The sequence below is a fragment of the Stylophora pistillata genome, chromosome 6 (genome assembly GCF_964205215.1).
Source record: "Stylophora pistillata chromosome 6, jaStyPist1.2, whole genome shotgun sequence".
NCBI lineage: Eukaryota > Metazoa > Cnidaria > Anthozoa > Scleractinia > Pocilloporidae > Stylophora > Stylophora pistillata.
Window position 1 is genome coordinate 10,054,575 of NC_142524.1, and position 20,409 is coordinate 10,074,983.

The following is a 20,409-nucleotide window of genomic DNA, read 5'->3' on the forward strand; positions in this document are numbered from 1 at the left end:
AACGCGATATATTTTGGTATCACTTATCCGCTGGTTACTCATTGGACTGACCGCTCTCGATACAACTAGGTTCTAAGAGGCACTTATGCGCCTCCACCGATCCCAAGTGGCCGCGCACCGGCTGTATGCTCCACTTGTCACCACTGTATCCGACAATTGGGTTTTTGATAAACTTTACGCTTTTGCTACATCTACATGTTGATTATTAGATATCTCAGAACCCGGTATATGAGGGACTACCCGATAACTGGGATGTGAACATTTATCGGTCTTGACGGTTTTGTATTCGGTTTTCGGTTTTGATCGTGTTTTTTTTTTCCCTTTCTTTCTTTGCAGTTTTGCGGTATTGGATGATTTTTTCAAGGGTTTTGCAGTTTCTAATAAACCCCAAGTGCCCTCCTCTTATAAAAAAAGAAAGACTGTATGAGGAGTAGAAAGGATGAAAAAAATGGATTTGTTTGAGCCGCCTGTGGGTACTCTTTCCAAAATAACATTTTTTAGGTAAAAGGATCGTTGGACAATAGCAATATCGAAATAAAGGACGAACTCAAATTGCTTGGTGTGACAATTGACAGTAAATTATCATATACTACTCATATTAAGAATATCCTTAGTAAAATACATGCCAAAGCTGGTTCTCTTAGAAGAATACGCAACTTTATCGATAGTAAAACTGCTATGAGAATATATAAGGCCTATATACCTCCTCATTTTCATTATTGTTCTCCTCTTTTTGTTGGGCTGTCAAGCACCTTATCAGATAAAATTGAACGTACACATCTTTATATACTTAGAACATTATTTAAATTTCCTAAATCAATTGAGTATGCTGAGTTATTTAGTCAGCTTAATCTCGAATCTATCAAATAGAGACGATTGTCTTAATCCCTAGTTTTCATATTCAAGGGATATCATAATGAAGGACCAATTTATATCAATAACTTATTTAAAATCAAGCAGTGTAGATATAACCTAAGGGGTAGTGGATCCCGTATGGATCAGCCGGCTCCCAAATCTCGTTTTGGGCATCGGTCCTTCTCTTATATTGTTTGTCGGCAGTGGAACAGCCTTCCTCAAGATGCCAGGGATGCTAAGAGCATTACTATCTTTAGAAATCAGTGAACTAAGTTAAATTTGGATACCGAAGTTAATTGCAAATGCACCTTCTGCGCCTGATTCACGCCTTCTGCGTTATTTCAATAATAGATTTTATTAGCCCTTAATCTGTAATATTTTTAGCTTGTATATTTCGAGCATATGGCATGTTTTGTTTTTCGTTTTTTTTTTATATATACTTTCTCAAATTATTTATTCATTTATCATATTAGTTTCTAATTATATTAGTTAGTATACACGTACATTTTTGTAACGAGCATCTTTTTGCTCATCAATGTTTCGTGTTTAAATAAAGTTATACACACATAAAGTTATACATAGGACGACTATACACCACAGGTAAAGTAATTCAACGTTTGTTTATCATTGATTTATATACACAGTCAGCAATATATCACTATAGGTGAGGCAAACGGTCAATCTGGTACATTCACTATAAAGCAACAATCGGCTACACAAACATATTGTATGGGTATCCTGTGGTTTGCCTGGGAGGAATGCCCACTTGTGAGGTGTAGACGTGGCTACCGGGTCCGGGGGGACGACGTAAAGATTTTCAAAATGTCTTTTGTGTTATCGACGCAAAAGAAAGAAAGAAATTGTTGGGCAAGATTCTACAAATTCCAGAATTTAACGAAGAAGATGATTTGAGGTCTGGGATACTTCTTGATATTCGTTATGACATGTTGGCTCTTTTTTTTCCAAACAATGGATATATGTGGCGAAATGTTTCTCTGCTGTGGGAGGTTTTTCAAAATTTATTAAACAAAGTGCAAGGTAAGCCAATATCCAGATTGCATGTAGATCAATGTACATACATACTCAATAAAATGAGCCATTAAGAAGATACATAAACCCATGTAATCAATACAAGGCTCTGGTGTTATGTACAATGGCTAGTCTATTTAAGATAATATACACCGTTACCTTGGCCATATATCAACCTTTCTCTTATCGATCGTGATTGACTTTGTCTATAATTATCCCAATCTGTCCAAATTCACGCACTGTTCAATATCTTTGACATGTACAAAATTTAACGTACAATGGTACGATGCAAAAAATGTGCAACCAAAATCTCATGGCTGAAAGTCATGTAGTTGGATGCTTCAGAAAACAGAAAGCAAAGGTCTTTTACAACATAAGAGCTTGTTCAAACGCCTGCTGTTTTGCTTGGAGATTTGATCAATATACATACTGGACTCGAATGTGGTACATTTTTTAAATTTTTCCTGGGACCTCATTTCAGTCTTTGTAAACTCATTTATGCATTTCATTCAGAGCAGTGGTGGACACCAATCTCCCTTTTATACCAAGACTTAATACAAGAGTTACAGATTAATTAAAAACCTTTGTGCAAAATTTTCTAGAAAGTTTACAGTGTTCTGACTTGTGTACCACTGCAGTTTGTCTTTTTGCTGTTGAATGATTATAAGTGGCTCTCTTTTTTGATGAAAAATTATTTGGAGATACATTAGTTGTAGAAATTGATTACAATGAGTCAAGCAGCTTCTGGTGAAGAATGAGATGCCATGGGCATCACCCATCAAGTGGGGGGGAGGGGAGAGGGTATTGGGGCATGTTCACCAGAAAAATTTTGAAAAACGAAGTCGCTGAGAAGTGCATTATTTTTAATGTGAGAGAGGATTTCCACTGCTGAGAAGTCTTTGAAGCCAACTTATGCAGGGCACAAGGAGAAATTGTATTTAGAAGCCAGGACAATTTTTTTTATAAGAACTTAACAAAAGCAGCAGTTTTCTCTCTCTAAATGAACAAACTAAATCATTACATTCATTCGTTATGGTATTGTAAATTTGATAGGATAAGGGATGGAAGAAAACAATAATATTTCATTATCATTCAACTGTGCTTTGTAGAGTACAGGGGATTTATTTCTACATCTCTACTTGTGATAAATTATTGTGAATGATTGTGTGATTGAGTATTGTAAACGTGGGATAAGCTGCCGGCAACATTTTGTGTGAACTTGGATTTGTCAACAGTGGAGGATAATAAAGAAGCTTGGCATTCATGGCCCTCTGATGAGATATGAAAAGTAAATTTCTAGACTGTAGATTTCTTGGTCTAGGTAAAGCAATAACAGAGGCTAGATTACTCTTAAACTTTCAATGATAACTTATGCAATACTTTACTTCTTTACTGCGAGGATCGTGCATCATACGTACTTGACTTCTTCGTGGGCAAAATCACACTTATTGACAAAGCAATGCAATGTAGATGACATAGGGACATTTTTTTCATGACAATTTACTTGGGAACCTTTTTCCGTGTTTTTCTGCTTTTGTGCAAAAGATGTGCAAGTTGTTTGGCTGGGACTCTGCTTGGTTCTTGATCACGCTAAATAACACGAGGCCTGTGATCAACATAGTGATGAGTACAAAATTTAGCATAACAAGACCTGCATTCCTCTAATCACTGTGACTTTTTATTAGGATGAAACATCATTAACAAAAACAATACAAGAAATAAGAAACTAAAATCCTTACTGTCACTGACACAAGTCCATGGCTTCTTGATTCTGTTAACACATTTAATTGTCATCTTGAAAGATTCCAATATGGCATCCATGTTGCTTGGACGCTTTCATACTTGTAGAGGAATACTGCTGACCATCAAGCAATGCAGGCTTACACACTTTCAATATTGTCGATAGCTAAATAGATAATAAACTGAAACCTGGACTTGGCCTACCTGACTAGCCAGTGACTAGAGTAAAAATTGTTTGTCAACTTTAAAGCTATCTAACAAAGACACAGTTATCTCCATTATTTCCTGAAATGTTACTCTTTAGTTGAGTTATGAGTGCAGCACAACAAAACATTGTAAGCACAACTAGGTATTTTGTTTTGAAATGGGTTATCAGCATATAGTTGAACCAGTACTAAGCGGCACCATGTCAAGTAATCACCCTGTAGTAAAGCAGTCAGTTGTAAAAATCCCAAGTTTGTCTCTCTTTAATTACAGTAACTGTAATTTTCACCTCTGTGTTCTCTTTATTTATGGTAACTGTAATTTTCACCTCTGTAATTAAAGTGGTCATGCATCCTTGACTAAGTGCCAATGGCCTGTTTTTATTGTTGTCTACCTGGATAGAATAGTCGATTAAAGTGGAACCTCTCAAATAATACTAAAAATAATTTCTCAGGTAAAATTTATTCCATGTTTATCTCCTCATACAAATTTTAGTACTTTCAGTTCAAATCAGTGTTCTCAACACATCGAAAACTCTCTCTCTTCCGAGAAATGTCAGGATAAATATTATGCATGTACATAAAACAAGTCAATTGTTATGGTTATGACCCAGAGGTCCAACTGATGAATAACAGTCTACAGTAATTCTGCTTTCTTGTTTTTTTTTATTTTTATTTTTTACGCTACCCCACCATATTTTGATGCTGTTTATTCACAAAGAGTCAATGCATTTTTGAGCAAGCTTTTGAATAACCTTTAAATTAAGAGAACAATTATGGCAAAAACTGTGTTATTAATTGCATTGGACTCATATTCTGTGAAACCTGTACAAAGCCGTCACCCTGCCTTTTCCCATGGGTAACCGCTTGATACAGGTGTGACTGTGTGTGTTAATAGCTTGTTATTCATCAGTCATGATTGTTACTTGACACTGACATTGTTCTCTTTTCTATTTAGGAAAGAACAACATATCATGAAAATGAAATCCAACAAGCTGTCCAGCAACTGGAGCAACAGTTTTTGAAGTTTGAATCCTCATGAGAAAACTTCTCAGCGGGAGCATAGTTAGTAGAGGGGATTTAGCCACAATTGTGGCTAATGTTATTGCTTAAAAGGCTGCTTTTACAATTACCACACTTTCATCACTCATAAAATGGTAGAAATGCATGATTCTTTAGAATTCAAGTACAAACAGGCAAATGTTAGTCAGGAGAAAGGAAAGGGAGGTAAAAAAGCTGCTGCCTCCAGTCATTTCTCCAAAGGAAATTCTGGAAAGTAGTAATCTTATTGTACAAGGAAACTTTTCAACTCAGTTGTAAATGTAATTTGGTGTCATTTTTTAAATGTACTTTCAGACAAGTTATTTTGGGGATAAATTACCATTATTATTTATTACTGTATTGAAATTGCAAAGTTACTTACATGTACTAAAATAGACTCAGTGCTGATTTTCCTTGTTTTCAAATTTATGATTGCCTACTACAGATTTTTCAATGAAACTCTATCAAAACATTCACTGAATTTTTGCCCTCTGTCTTCATACAATTGTTAGGTTGTTGATTCTTGGAAAAAAATTGTGTATAATACACAGGCTTGGAAAATAAAATTTTGCCCTCTACAAAACCAAAATAATTTCTGGCACCACTTCCCTTTTTTAAACAAACTGAGAATTTTCGTGGATGGGTTTAAATGAGGTTTTGTGCAGAAATTCAGTGAATATTGGTAGAAGCCCTGCTCAAGACAGATATGTCTCTTTTCAAGAGATGACTGTTTTTACCCTGTCGCTCTCTTGATCTCATCAGTAACCCTTTAACTCACAGAAGTGATGAACCTGTAACTTCTCCATATAAAATCCATACATTATCCAGCAAACAGGTAATGACAACACTCAAACTTATCAGGTAGAAGTTGTTATCTTGATCTAACACCAAATTCTCGTTACCAATTTACAAGGAAATGTGTAGTACCTTGGGAGTTAAAGGGGTAATTCTCCTGACTGTCTTCCATAAAATTCTTATGATGTTAGCTCAGAGAATTTGGCATTGGATCAAATAATATTCCCCTAAATCACATTTTTCTTCATTCTCATGGCTCATTGGGTTGATATTGTATTGAAACTGCATGAAGAAATTCATTCTTGTTCACTAATGAGAGTTAGCGGGTCAACTTATGATTGGTCTCAGTGAAAACAGCTTTGATTCAATAATTCTGAACGTGCAGCTTGCTGTGGAACAGAAACACCTTTCATGTTAACATTGCTCTTTTTCTCTCAAGAAAATTGATACTAGTCAATGAAAAATATTTTGGATACATGGCATCAAGGGGAAATCTCTATGAAAATAAGAAGAACTTGTCATTCTTTTCCTTGAAAACTCCAAGTATTGTTAAGAAAAAAAAATAGTTTGTAACACTCTTTGATTTTACAAATATAAAATTAAAGGAACAAACTATATTTTTTAGAGTTGATTAATATGTAAATAGGGAAATCAAAATTTTGGCAAGTAAAGTTGTGATGAGGTAAATGGAGGATAATTTGTTAACTGTGAGAGATGTTGTTTAAAGGAATGTCTTCATATCTCTTCACAAAAAAGAGGATGTCTTTGAGGTCTAAACCAAAAACAAATGTGGTAACTTGTGTTATCCCGGTACACTTGTCTGTAAAAGAACACTTACCGGTACATCCTTGATGCATCCATGATTGATTTTTCCCGACAAGCCAATGGCAACTGCATCAATTGACTTCATCACCTTGGTCTGGATAGACAAGGTGGTCAGTTATCAGTACTATGTTCAGCTAATCAAGGAACTTAATCTGATTGGCACTAAATGTAAACTGAAACTTCTTAAGAAGGAAAGGACAAGATATGGGCTGTTTTTTGAAGCATCTTGGCTCTGATGACTGATCTGTTGAAAGCTACTACATGTAGAGTGTGGCTACTAGGACATTTTGTGGTGAATGTGCTTTTTACATTTACTGAAGTTGGCTATCACACAAAGCCCTACAGCTACATTTGATTTTGATCATTTATCACACTGGATATGTCATTATCCATAACTCACATTTATTTAAAAAAAACTTGCACCTAGGCAATTTTCTACTGAAGGGTTTCTTTTAGTTTTTCCAGTTTTGGTTGATACTGTGATAGTGCAATTCCAAGTTTGTTGTCTGGTAATGCAAACCAGGATTACTGAGTTGACAAAGTTATGTTTATCGTGTGATGAGCTGAATCCATATCTGGATTTGCAAAAATCCAAATTAAATATAATTATAATTATTTGGATAATCCCTTTACCAATCAAAGTTTTCTCTCGTTTTCCAGTTTAGTTAATAAAAAAAGTCCACCTTCTAAATCAAAATTGAAAATGTTACATTTTTACCAAGTTTGGATTTTAGAGTAAACCCGAAATAGGAAAAGTAAAACCCACTTTTAAACCAACTTGGATATTAGAAAACTGAGAATGACAAACAACAAAGTAACATTAAACCAAATGTTCAGGGTGATTTTTAGAGCGCAATAAAGCTTTGAGTCAGCAGAAAGTCGAAAAAATCTTTAAGACCTCAAAGTAAGATAAAGACAACTGCCCATAGCACAAAAAAGGTGAGTAACAAATCGTGATGTTTCAGCTAAGCATCTGATTGGTTGAAAGGTTTTTGTGAATTTTCTTAGTCAATGACTAGCACACTGTGACAATGAAGTAACACTGATCTTATCCTCGATTATCTGTGGACAAACACTTGATGGTTACTCACCGGTGACATGGTTGGTCCAGAAACATGGTAGATTATAAATAACCAAAGTTTATCCTGAGAAGTTTCGGCTAAAAATAGAGTGGAAAAAATGAATAATACGAGGACTCAAGTTATGGATAAAGTAGAATTTCACTGTATCCTACAAACTTTCATTATCACCTCCCTACCATACAATTCCACATGTAAAAATTCTATAACTAACCCTCAGGATCCTGAATGATTTCCAGGATTAATTTGTCCTGAAATAGTAGATACTAATTTTTCAAAGGGCAGAAGATGCAATCAGAAAGACAATCTTGTTTGGCAATGAGCTCGTCTTAGACACTCAAGCTGGTTCTAAGCATATTGGAACCCTTTCTACCATACTGGGGTTATCCAGCCTGTTTCACTTATTTTCCGTATATTTTTCATGCAAAACTTTTGAGACATTTTTCTGACTTACCAGTGTAGCTTTACTCATTATTTTCTTTTCCGTCTCGAAGTATATATCAACCTTTCCGGATTGAAAAAAAAAAAAAAGGAAAAAAATCACAAGTATAACTTGTTGAGGAAAAATTCAATATTTTCAAACAATTTAATAAGTGAGAAAGTGAGAAAGTGAAATCAAGTGATGCAAATGATCACTTTGTTATTTGCCCCTTTGGAACTGGCTCTCTCCTTGATGTGTTCCAAAAGCGCTGTGGCAATAGTTGTGTGCATGTCTATAATTCTCTATTTCTCAAGCAATTCTGGAAGTGAACTGTAAAATATGACAAGAACATAATTATGCAGTAGTGTCATCTTAATTCTTTGAAGAATTGATACAGTGGGGTAAACCTTCTCATGTGAGTTCCTTTTAACATCGAAGAGGGAAGATTTACACTTGCAAAAAGAAACAGTTATAGATACAACTTGCTTCTTGTTGAAATTAGAGAGAAATGACTTTACCTAAGAGCAGAGGTAAGTTTAGCTGTACTATCAGCCATAAATTCACTGATTGCCTCCTCATTTCCCTCATCAATTCCCTAAGAAAGCAAGAAAAATGAAACAATATATTACAATTCACAAACAACTGATTGTCATAGTCCTATAAGCGATCAGTTATTTAGAACTTGTAATCAACACCAATTCAACACTGAGAAGGACACCAATGAATTTCTTCCTTGCTTACATGTGTGAGACACAGTGGCCTAACAGTTAGTAGTAGCTTCAAGTTAGCAAGGGAAGTCTGATCTTTCAAGTGATTGCTTCTTTCATGTAACATGACTCAGGATTTTTGGGTGACATGACTGAAAGTTTCAGGTGACATGACTCTGGTTTTGAGCGACATGACTTAGGGCGAGATGACTTTCAGGTGTCTTGACCACTTATAAAGTAATGCACTAGACTCCCAGTTGAAGTGTTAAGAGCTGGATTGGTCCTTGCCTTTACACCCACAATGCCCAGGGATATAAATGGGCATCAGCAAATTTTCAAGGAAGCCTGACAAAATGTTGCGGCGGGCGGGAGGGGGGCAGAAGGGGGGGTTGGATAACTTGTGGTGGGTTACCTTCCCACAATGAGCTCCTGACAAATGAGCCATTTGGCTCTGTTGCTGACTTCACTTGACATTATATTTCAAGTACAGTCTCATAGAAGCACAAATTTGATATACAAACTTTATGTCCTACCATGACATTTTTCAGTCTCTTTACTTCCTCTTCAGAAGCTCTGTATTCATCAAGTTCTTTCTAAATTGACGCTGCCATTGTTGGGAAAGGACTACAAAAACACACCCAAATAGAAGAACATAAATCAGCATAAATTGCAGGTTATGGCATCGAATCTTTGAAATTTACTTGAAAAAGGGCTCACAATTTGAAAAGAAAAAAATTACTACATGATTTAAAACATGGCCTGCTTGCTGAAAAAAAAAACTTAGTGATTAGCTGCTTTAATTTCAGTTATGGATGATAGTGCTTGAAATTCTTTGGTGCTCATTTCACAACTAAAATATTCACCTGATTTAACAAAAGCACCTGAAAGTAGTAAAGGAAAATAAGAAAGATGTTTTAAAACCCTCTAACCTCCAACATCTGATTGGTAACTCTCCCTTTTAGCTGCTGGACATTTCCTTGGAAATTTGTTACAACAATTTGGTGTTAGATTAAGATAACAACTTCAACCTGATAACTTTAAGTATTCTTATTACCTTTTTCCTTAATAGTGTATGAGTATAATTATGGACAATAAAGGGAGAAGTTAGATATTAATCATGTCTGGAAGTTAGAAGGTTCAAAAAATGATACATAGATGGCACATGTCTGACTCACCTTCCTTTATGCAAACCCCAGAACTTATCTGTGGCACTGAGGTCATATGATTTAACTTTCATTTGTTTGAGATGTCTGTGGTGAGGATCTACAGGTTCTGTGGTGTTTGACGTTGCTGACTCTTTGACAACAACTTTGTTCAGATGTAAATCCTGGAGAAATTATAAAATAAAAAGGCTACTGATGACATTATAGCTCACCAATTATTTATTATTACAAATGATGGCATTAAAACTTTGCACCCAAACATCAGTATTTATTTATTTAATCACTTTCACCAGAGTGTGATGAGGGTCACAGAACAGAGCGAGGGTCCAAATTAAGTGCACCCAATATCCCACCCATCCCACCCCAGGGGAGGACATCCATCACGCAGTAATCTCCTGTCTGGGAAATTAATGTCTCCTAACCCAACCCTGCAGAAGACGAGACCTCCATTTATTCATCCCTATCTGAGAAGACTAAATTATCTAAGCATTTCTTGATGTTATAGAAAGGTAGCAAATTCTTCTCAATTATTTTAAGACCCTGAGTGTTGGTCCAGCTGGGGCTTGAACCCTCTACCTCCCACACAACAGTCCAGCCCTCTATCCATTGAGCTACTGTTCTCTACACATTTCCTAAGGTGCTGACAAGGAGAATTTGTGTAATAATAACGAGCTTCTTTAGTTGGTGATCACTTCTATTATTACTGTTACTGTTAAAGTAATGTGTGATTCAGGGGTGATATTGTAAGGAGAAATTAGCTTCTACTCACTCTTGAGTGTAAAGGAGAGTTCAGAGCTGAATAATACTGTAACCACCTCCTGGTTACCTCAATTGGTAGAGCGCTGGACTGTTGAGTGGGAGGTCGAGGGTTCAAGCCCCGACTGGACCAACACTCATGGTTTTAAAACAACTGAGGAGAATTTGCAACCTTTCTATAATATCAAGAAATGGATAGATATTCTTGTCTTCTCAGATGAGGACAAATAAACCATAGGACCCATCTCCTGCAGGGTTAGGGGCAGGAGAAGTTAATTTCCCACGCATGAGATTGCTGTGTGATGGATGTCCTCCCCTAGGGTGGGATGGGTGGGTATTCTGAGGGCTTCTAGCTATTTAGTGCTACCCTCTATAAATAAAGCTTTCCCCCTCACTTACGAGGACATCATGCACAAGAGCTTGGTATGTCCAGGTGTGATGTAAAGGGGTACAAAGATCCATGTTACGATCCAAAATTACTAGCACTGGTCGCTGAAAACTGATGTTGCAAAGATATGTTGGTCTTGACCACCACAGATTGGCCTCATAAAAGAAACTGCTTTGTGGGTGCAGCTTCCAAAATCAAGTCACTGCAACTCATTTAATCAATCCTATGGTGATCCTTGTAAAAATTCAAACCAGACTTAGTTCACGTGATGTGTTGCAAGGCCTATGGCCAAAGGTGTCATAACTTTTAAAAACATACCATTGATGCTGTGCACATCTTCACAAACCTGAACTGGCCAGATGGAATATCTGCTGTAAACAGACTGTTTCTAGAATCTCTCAGGTTTTCTCTCAACTTTTTATTCAGTCCCTATAAAAGAGTCATAACATTATAAAATAAGTCCCACAAGTGGCTAAAGCCTTTATTTTACTTTGAAAATAACATAGGATGCAGTTTTGTCAAACAAAAGCTAAACTTTGGTTAAATAATAAGGCCCTTCAGTCTTAAAAGCAGTACAATTGGCAATTGTCATGAACATTCCAAACTGAATGAAAAACTGGATGAGAACAGTATTAATTCGCAAGGCCAAATGAGAATGATTAAAAAAGACCACTACTCAAAATCCCAGTGCACCTCCTTGAAAACAGGGGAACAAGAAAACGCCCTAATTCAAGGGGGGGTGGAGTGGGGATGCTTGTTTGAAATTATGGCCAGTTGGAGGAGTACCTTTTTGGGAGGGGAGGGAAAATTCAAGGATTTACAAAACTATTTGTTTTGTTTGAGAAGGCAAATGAAAAGAAAAATTATATCAAGCAACTGATTACCTCTGCTACCATTTCAGCAGCATTGCCCTTTGCACATCTAATTATTGGGACAGTCCCTGAAGAAATAAAGAAACTAAATGTATATTGTCCTTTCCTGGATAAAGACAACTGCAGAAACTTTAATTTATGCCTTTTCCACAGAGAAATGTGATAAGCATATTCCATAACATTTTAATTTGAAACTCAATAGAGATCATGGAAGTTTTAAGGTCGGCACACACTAGGGGACTAGTCCCTGCGACTAGTCCCAGCGACCAGTTTCATGCGACTAGTCCCTTCATGTGAACTACACATTTCTGTGGTCGCAGGGACCAAAATTTGGTCCCTGCGACTGGTCGCATGAATTCAAACTTGTTTGAATTCGTGCGACCAGTCGCAGGGACTTGTCGCATGAAACAAATGTTTGTGCCCTCGTGTGAACTGTTTGTGCGACCAGTCCCTGCGACTAAACGGTAAATAAGCCAATCACGGGTCAGTATGATGGGTGACTTCCGGTATTTGTAAACATTGCAGTCTCTATGAATTTTCCCTGAATTCTAGATTTCTACAACTGAAGAATAAAAAACTATTTCTAGTTTTGTAAACATATACAGATGTCTTGGAGCCGTTTTGATGCAATTTTTACCCTATTTGACTCTGTGTCTGTTAAAAATAAATAAATAAATAAAAAAACGGAACGTAAAAACATGAATAATTCGACTGAATAAGTGTAGTTCATTTGCGTTGATGTGTAATAGTGCTACAATGAAAAGTTGCCAAATTTTCATTGTTTTCGTGTAACGCCCCAAGCTAAGAAACATCTTTTGCCTCTTAATTTTCCTATGTTCTTGTGCAATTGAGTGCCCTCGTGTGAACACCTTCAGGGACTAGTCCCTGCTACCGGTCCCCTCGTGTAAACCCTTCAAAGACTTGTCGCCGGGACTAGTCGCACGGACTAGTCGCAGGGACTAGTCCCCTCGTGTGTGCCGACCTTTAAAGTATGAACACTTTCTTCTCTTTATGAAAATCAACTTACCTAAAGACACCAGTACACTAAAGAGACTGTCCACTAAAACATCTCTTATCATTTCAATGTCTGAATCTTTGGCATCTGGTCTGTTAAGTGCTGGAAAATAAAGACATCAGTATGAATGTTCTCAATACTCTTCTCCATACATTTTCTAAGGTGCTGAGAAAGAGAATTTGTGAAACAATCAAAAGATTCTCCAGTTGATGATCATTTCAATGGTTCTTTTGAACTTAATGTAGGATAAATCAGGTGCTGCTCACTCTTAGATATCAAAGGGGAAACAAAAATCCTGATAATTATGTGTACTTTTCCACCACCTTTCTATAAACAGGTTGTAAGTTCTTAGAAACCACTTCTGGCAGACTTTCAACTAGAATGTTCTTACCATGGTATGATATTGAATCTCTGTCTTGATTTCTCACTGTAAACATTTCATCTTCCAAAGAAATAAAATTTAAGTATTGATCAAACACCTATGGAAGAAAAAAAAATTTGAAATATGTGGGCACTGTTTTTTCATAAAGAAAAACTTGACAGTAAAGAGGAAGGAATGTCTTCCTGTTACCAGGACAGAAAGAGGGTCGTTAATAGAAGATTTCTTCTCAACGGAAAAACTGACATTTTTCAATTGAAACGTCAAAAGTGAGATTATAGATATCGCAGCTGCTTAGTAATATGTTCAGCTTAATGATCTGTCAACGACAAAAAGAACCAAATGAGACTCAGTATTACCTACCTGTATCGCTCGTATGCCGGCCGCCATTTTGGATTTTCTTTAATTGAACGCATGCGCAGCGTGAATGCCTACGTGTCTACTCTCCCCAGTTTAGAAAGGTTGTAGCCGGACCTGCCGGACGCAGAAAGTGTGTTTTTTGAAGCATAGTTAGTAGAGTCTCCCTCTACTGACTATGGCTAAGGCTATGGTTCATCTTTGTGTGCCTTTTGCAAACCCAATATCTTACAAAATGAGCCAAAAAGGGAAGCCATCCAACGTTGGAACTGGTTCATAAAATCAAGATGACGGATAGATGGTGGCAAAGTTACCGTTACTTACTCAATCTGGTAAGAATTTTATCTTGAAATAAAGATGTACACAGGTAAATTAATTTTTACTCAAGAGTGCAATGATGTAGCTATGCTCAATGGAGAGTGTGAAATTCGCATTTGTACTGTTTATTATCTTTACCAGAATCAATAAAGATTTCGAAAAAAGCTTGCAAAGATTAAGGAAAGAGATGCAGATGAAACTGCCGCTTTAGGAAATGTTGTGCAAAATTATGGTCTGGAGCGGATCCACGGGTGCTTCGGTCGAACCCCCCTAAATTTACGGAAAGACTTCCATATAACCCCATACATTAATTATGCATTGATTTCATAATGACTAAATGTAAAGTTTCTTTGCGACACTCTATGCATAATTAATATGTGGGGTTATACGGAACTCTGGCCAAATTTTCGCTCGAAATGCTAGAAATCATGTTTCGGTTTCTTGTTCATTGTTTCCAATGCCGTACACTTAGATGTTGTCTGCAATAGCGAGCACTCCACTCAAGCCTTCTAGCACTGGGTTAACTCTCTTCTGGAAAATTCCTGAGGAGACTGACAAACGGAAGAGCAGTCAGTGCCAATGATATCTCCCAAACGGTGTTGAGAACATAGTGAGCAGGCTGGACTCCTGGTCTAGAACGCATTGCCTATAACCTGAATGCAGGTCAAGTGTGGAGAAGACTTTTCCTTGAGATAATTCTGGGAGAATTTTATCCAGTATCGGTATCTGATAGGTTTCTCTTTTCCATACCTCGTTCAATGGTCGGACATCAATGCATACTCTCAGGGCCCCCGACCTCTTGGTAGTGACTGCAAGCTGCTCACCCATGGTGTTGGCTCTTCTACCGGTGCCAGGATCTCTTTCTCAACAGATCGATTTAGCTCTTCTCTCAGGTCATCTTTGAGTGCTGTTGGAACTCTTCGGGTTGAAGTGGTGACAGGTTTAATGTTGTTGTCAACTTCTAAGTGAACTTCGCCAGGTAATGTTCCCAATGGTCGGTCAAATACATCTGAATATCACTTTATCAGCTCTTTAGCAATTATCTGCTTAACCTGCAGTTCATTTCTTAGGGGCGAGGGGCATGGTCATACTGAAGTTTTCATCACTAATAGTTATAAGTTCCATTCATTGTGTGGCTCCTACTCCGATAAACGGTGTTAGATAATTCTTGACGACAACAAACTCCAGAGAGTACTTCTTTCATGTTTTGGGATTGCACATGGTGATCCCATGGTGATTCGTGCCATCCCGATGGGTTTGATGTGTGATCCATTCCACATTCGCAATTACTGTTTTCATGCTCGAATTGATTTTTTGACCTTCAGTGTGTTTCGCCAGTATGATGTTGATTCATGCTCCACAGCCAATCTAAAAGTTGACCTTTTTCTTATCAATTAACATCTCGGCATAAATTTCTTTGGCAAACTGGACAGCATGGACATCAGTTTCCTGAGAATCTAGAGCAACTCCAGTGAGAAATGCGATGTGGCTTTCTTCTGATGAGGGTACCTCTGCCATTTCAGAGATGCTGTGAACTTCGCGTGAGTTGGATTTCTTGCAGACACTCCTGAAGTGGTTGCGGCTACCACATCGGGAGCATTTCTGTCCCCAAGCAGGACACTTATCTTTCTGTAGTATGTGTAGAAAATAGTCTGCAAATGGTCTGGAGCGGATCCAGGGGTGGTTCGGGTGCTTTGGTGATTCAGATTGTGTCAGAATGAATAGTTTTTTAAAGGAGTGTAGGCTATGAATATTTTGATAGCAGTGATATTGATTTGAAACAAGTCTATTACAACATCTAGGCTTCCAAGGCATTTGATGCAAATCTGTTAACTTCGTCACCTACTATTCTGAAGATAGCTAAAAGTCATATTGATAATTATATAAAGTGGATAAAGCCTAAAATCAACCTTCAAGATAAAAAAAAATACAATTGCCAATTAATAAATGTTAAAAAGACACCATAAAAAAGTTTCTGTTAATTATTGACCAGGAATATTACACTTATCATTTAACAATATTAAACAAGGGAGTCCTAATGAATGTGTTTGAGTTCAAAATTCACTGAATCTCGTTATTTATTTTTATTTTATGACAAAAAACTCTCAGAGCTGAAGCTACAGTTGCAAAATGGAAAGAAGTGAATGTATTAAAGGTATGGTTAACGATTTCTTAACTTTGGTGCTTTACACTAGCTAGTGATGGCAATTCACATTGTTTATACATAATTATAACTGCTATCACATATTTTTCCCTGGTATTAATTTTTTTCATGAGATTTTTTCATGATATTTTGTCATGGTATTTTTTCACCCAGCATTTCCTTGAATAAACGCCCATGAAATACAAAGTGTCCTCATCTGAATAAATGCCCACCCCCTAGACCATAATGTCAAACAATCACCACCCCTCCCCCCTAAAATAAGCCCTCCTCCTCTTCTTTTCACTTTTTTAGGGATGCAATGAAAACCTGTTTCTATTGCCACTTATTTATAGCTATTTAAGTTTCAACTACAGCTGAATCAGTACAGCAGAATAATAAGCTCCCCCTTCAATTAAGCGCCCTTCTCCATTAAAAGCATCACCTTTCAGCTAAAACTTTTAAATAAATGCTAAGCACTTATTTAAGGAAATGCAGTTATAAAACTAAGCTATCACAAGAGCACTAGTAATTACATGTCTTTTAGGCTCATGAATTTGTTTTTTGGTCTTTGGAACACCCACTTGTGCTTGGTTATTCCAAATTGTACTTAAAATAAATGAATAAGCCATTTCAATTATTGATTTGGAATCTTGAAAAGTTTTCTCTGTCATTTTTTAACATTTGCAACCTTCATTTACCCAATATCATTGCTAATTACCCAAAACAGCATGTTACCTTGAATATGATATTAAAAAATGTAAGAATGCACTGAAAAGAGCCAATGTCTGCATGGTCAGCAGTCAGATATGCATCAAAATCTCTAAGGGTTAGACTATGTTTGATGTACCTTTACATAAAGTTTACAATAACTTTTCTGTTATCCTTTGTCAGACAGAGTCTGTTCCCATAGCAACATAGAACCAGCTGCTAGATGCCAATCATTAGAGAATGACAGCTGTCAAAGATAAATAGGAAGCTGCTGCTGATCAAATGAACATAGCAGCAAAAGATGCCAAGCAAGCAGTAAGGTGTGTGCTTATCTTCTACAATGAAGCTTGTCTACTAGTGACAAGACATTACTTGCTTTCAATCTTGATGTAAGATGTGTGCTTATTTTGTATAATCAAGCTTGTATAATTGTGGCAAAATATTACTTGTTTTCAATCTTGATGTCAGGGGCCTTTGTTTTTGAACAGGTCTTGGTAATGAATCCTTTTGTCATAAATTTATTCCACAACACCTTTCTCAGTATTAATAAATTATATTTGCGAGTTAATAATCATCATTTTCTTTATCAAATTATGTCTTTCTTTATCAAATTATGTCTTTCTTAGTCATCTAGTTGTATTCCGGTTTGTAATGTTGGTGGCAGGAGTTAAAATACTTTGATTTAAACACATTCTGTATTCATCAAGCTTTACATTTTAAATAGTAAATTAGGTCCTCATGTTTAAAGAGGGATTATTGTTGTTTAAAAATTCATACTGACATGAAATTTTACCAAGTTGTTTCTTTTCATATTTATTCAAAACAACTACAATATTTAATTCTGTTAGCATATTTAAAACCATACGTTAAGTGCTAACATTTCTGTTCAGAGAAAGAACAGTCTATCTCTATACACTTGTAGTGTAGAGCAGTGTGTAATTTATCTATCAGTGAATCATTTATGTCTGCTAATTTGTTTGCTTTTAGGCAACTGCTTACTGGACTGGATACACTGAAGTTCATATCACAACAGCTTGAGTCTATTAATAGAATAACAGATGTTCATGTGTATTCAGAGAAGAGTTAACTCTTTGCGACCTAACATCGATATCCATATTTTCCGTTCTGTTTTCCATGCATTTCGTTGAGAATGATAATGAGAGCTTGTTTTAAAATCAAAGTTTCCTAGGTTGGCAATCGTTTCCTTTATTCCCATGATTTTAATGAATGATTCAGCATAGTCACTTTTAGGGTTTTAAGGGTTAATATAGAGTGGTATACAATGAATGGTAATGGCTTGATACCTTACTGTTACCACCTAACACATGGCATTAGTCCTGCTCAGAATAGAGGTTTCTCCTTTTTATGAGTGGACTATTTTTAACAAATGATCAGTCTCAGTCAAAAAACAGACTTGATTCAAAATCCATGAGCTTGCAGCTAAGAAGAAAATTAACCAAGAAATGGCTTACCTCCTATGTTAACACTCTGCTTGTTTCCCCAAGAGAAAATTTTTTGTATTTTGTGGAAAATATTTTGAATACTTACAGCTGTAGCTTTTAATAATAAATCTTACTGAAAATGAAAAATATAACTTATTTTTTCTTTGGATGATCCTACAGTTTTGTTTAAAAAAGAAATCTGGTTTGCAACACTGTGGATTTTATAAATATCAGATTCAAAAAACAAAATATATTTGCTAATGGTTGATAATGTAAATAATTCAGAAAATCAATATTCTGGTAAATGAAGTTTTACTGAAGTAAATGGAAAATTCTTGTTGTATATGTAGTAATTAGAAGATGCAGGCATTCTTGTGAAAGAGATTGGTAAAGAAATGTCTTCATACCTCTTAACACATTTTTATCCCTATTGATGCATTGATAGCCATGAAAATATAGGCAATCTGTTCTGAAGAAACATCTTATTGATGCTAAAAACAAATTAAAAAAATCTCCATGCCTCTTCTCTTTGATAATTTTGTCTTTGAATATGTTGACTGTTTTGTAAAGAGATATGTACAGCAGTAAATGGATGAATAGAGTTTGTGTTTTATCCCTTTGAGCCAATAAACTTATAAAGCGGTCCTAGGAGAGTAAAACCATACAGGGAGGGATAATACTGAAATGAGATCAAAATTTACACATTAGTAAAATTCAATTTAAATTTAACCACTTTAACCTTGCCACAGCTTTTAGATTCATGTTGGCCTATTTTTGTAAACAATGGATTTGACGTGTTTTGCTTTTTGTATCCTAACTTTCACGATGATGCTTTTCTTGAACAAGAAGCATCTAACAGCTAATCAAAAACAAATGTACCATAGCTGATCCACTTCCTTCTTGTCACCTTTCTGATTTTCAGAATATTGTATTGCAAGGAGAAATTACCCATCGATGATTTGTGGGAGTGAAAGGGTTAATATTCTGAGGAGAAAATGAAGCTAAATTAATCTATGATGTCCAGCTTCAGAGAACACACCTGATTCTATGCTCTAACATACTTTTGGATCAGATTGAAAGATTATTAGGATAAAGATGTTTGAACACAGAAAATGCAATCACTTCCTTCTTCAGTCAAATTGTATAGAGAGTGTAGTTTTCTTTCAAAAATTTGGAAAGTTACATTTAAATACTAAAGTCCTGTAAAAATCATGAAGACGGAATAAAGGTCTTTAACAAAATTAGAAGAAATCTCGAGGATTATGTTTTTCCAAAGCCGCAATAAGTGGAAATCTTTGTGAGGCCCCGCTGCCTCCACTTCCCATTTTTTTGTCTTAGGGACTCCTCTTTTCTTTGATTTTTCTGTTATCTAATTTGTGTGTGCTGAGGTCGATTGGTCTCATAAACCTTGCTTTAAAAAATGTAAATTGGTTTTCTTAAAGTGGCCAGGAACCTACTGAAGGGATTTTTTATTTAAAATAGAGAAATGGCTTTTTTAAGACGGGCTTCATACCCTCACCTTGAGACAGTTTTTCTGGTAAATTGATAAATTCGATTGAATTTGAAAAGGCCATACCCATCTCCCATAGCTTCCAAGCTGTGTCTAAATATCGGGGCTAAATATATCACAACACAAAGTTTAACTCACTTTACATATTTATTCAACAATGATAAATGTGGGACTGGTTTTATTTACAAGCACTGGCAGGTTAAACTTTAGCTCTGATAAAGTCTGATGTATCATCTTGTGATTTTGCAGTAAAGCTAATTGTTATTTCATTATATCATACAAGTGACACTATAAATGCGTAAAAAAATGACTATTTAAAACAAAAGTAGAAACCTCCAAAAAACTGTTGCAATTACTACTACCACTACCCTACAAAAAAAGCCTTTTGTCTTTGAATGCAAGATACTGATTTACAATCTGGTTATATATTTTTTCTTAGTTTTTGCAACACGAGTGAAACAACTTCAACCGGTTCGCTTCAATCAAAAAAAAAGGGTGAAAAGAAAATCTTGGTATTGTACAGTGTAATCTCTACCGTTTTAACTCAACTGATCCGCTTATAATTTTCAAAAGAAATTTAATAACTTAAACAGAAAAGTACTCCTCGCAACAAACAGAAGTGATCAAAACATACACGAGCATGCAATGAATTTAGGATCAAAA

At 36.0% G+C, this 20,409-nt stretch overlaps 2 long non-coding RNA genes and 1 pseudogene across 6 annotated transcripts in view; 2 read left to right on the forward strand and 1 right to left on the reverse strand.

Moving 5' to 3' along the window:
- The first annotated feature begins 1,574 nt into the window (after window positions 1–1,574).
- LOC148728179 (uncharacterized) overlaps window positions 1,575–20,409 on the forward strand; it is a 175,608-nt gene continuing 156,773 nt past the window's right edge. The window contains exon 1 of the long non-coding RNA XR_015989022.1: window positions 1,575–1,893. This is a non-coding gene — a long non-coding RNA (uncharacterized LOC148728179). The remainder of the gene's footprint in view (window positions 1,894–20,409) is intronic.
- LOC148728180 (sec1 family domain-containing protein 1-like) overlaps window positions 2,987–20,409 on the reverse strand; it is a 78,539-nt pseudogene continuing 61,116 nt past the window's right edge. The window contains exons 6-19 of the transcript XR_015989028.1: window positions 13,281–13,368; window positions 12,902–12,991; window positions 11,887–11,942; window positions 11,349–11,431; window positions 11,014–11,113; window positions 9,871–10,022; window positions 9,229–9,319; window positions 8,507–8,583; window positions 8,239–8,318; window positions 8,022–8,083; window positions 7,782–7,818; window positions 7,580–7,647; window positions 6,502–6,582; window positions 2,987–3,474 (exon numbers count right to left, since the gene is read on the reverse strand). The product of XR_015989028.1 is annotated as a sec1 family domain-containing protein 1-like (transcript). The remainder of the gene's footprint in view (window positions 3,475–6,501; window positions 6,583–7,579; window positions 7,648–7,781; window positions 7,819–8,021; window positions 8,084–8,238; window positions 8,319–8,506; window positions 8,584–9,228; window positions 9,320–9,870; window positions 10,023–11,013; window positions 11,114–11,348; window positions 11,432–11,886; window positions 11,943–12,901; window positions 12,992–13,280; window positions 13,369–20,409) is intronic.
- Window positions 13,716–18,579, forward strand: LOC111319423 (uncharacterized). Of its 4 annotated transcripts, none has more exons than XR_015989037.1 (4): window positions 13,716–13,957; window positions 14,416–16,098; window positions 16,978–17,114; window positions 17,782–18,579. It is a non-coding gene; the product is annotated as an uncharacterized LOC111319423 (long non-coding RNA). The 4 variants fall into 4 exon arrangements; XR_015989036.1 differs by having other exon boundaries at window positions 16,053–16,098; XR_015989038.1 differs by lacking the exon at window positions 13,716–13,957 and having other exon boundaries at window positions 13,974–14,922; window positions 16,053–16,098.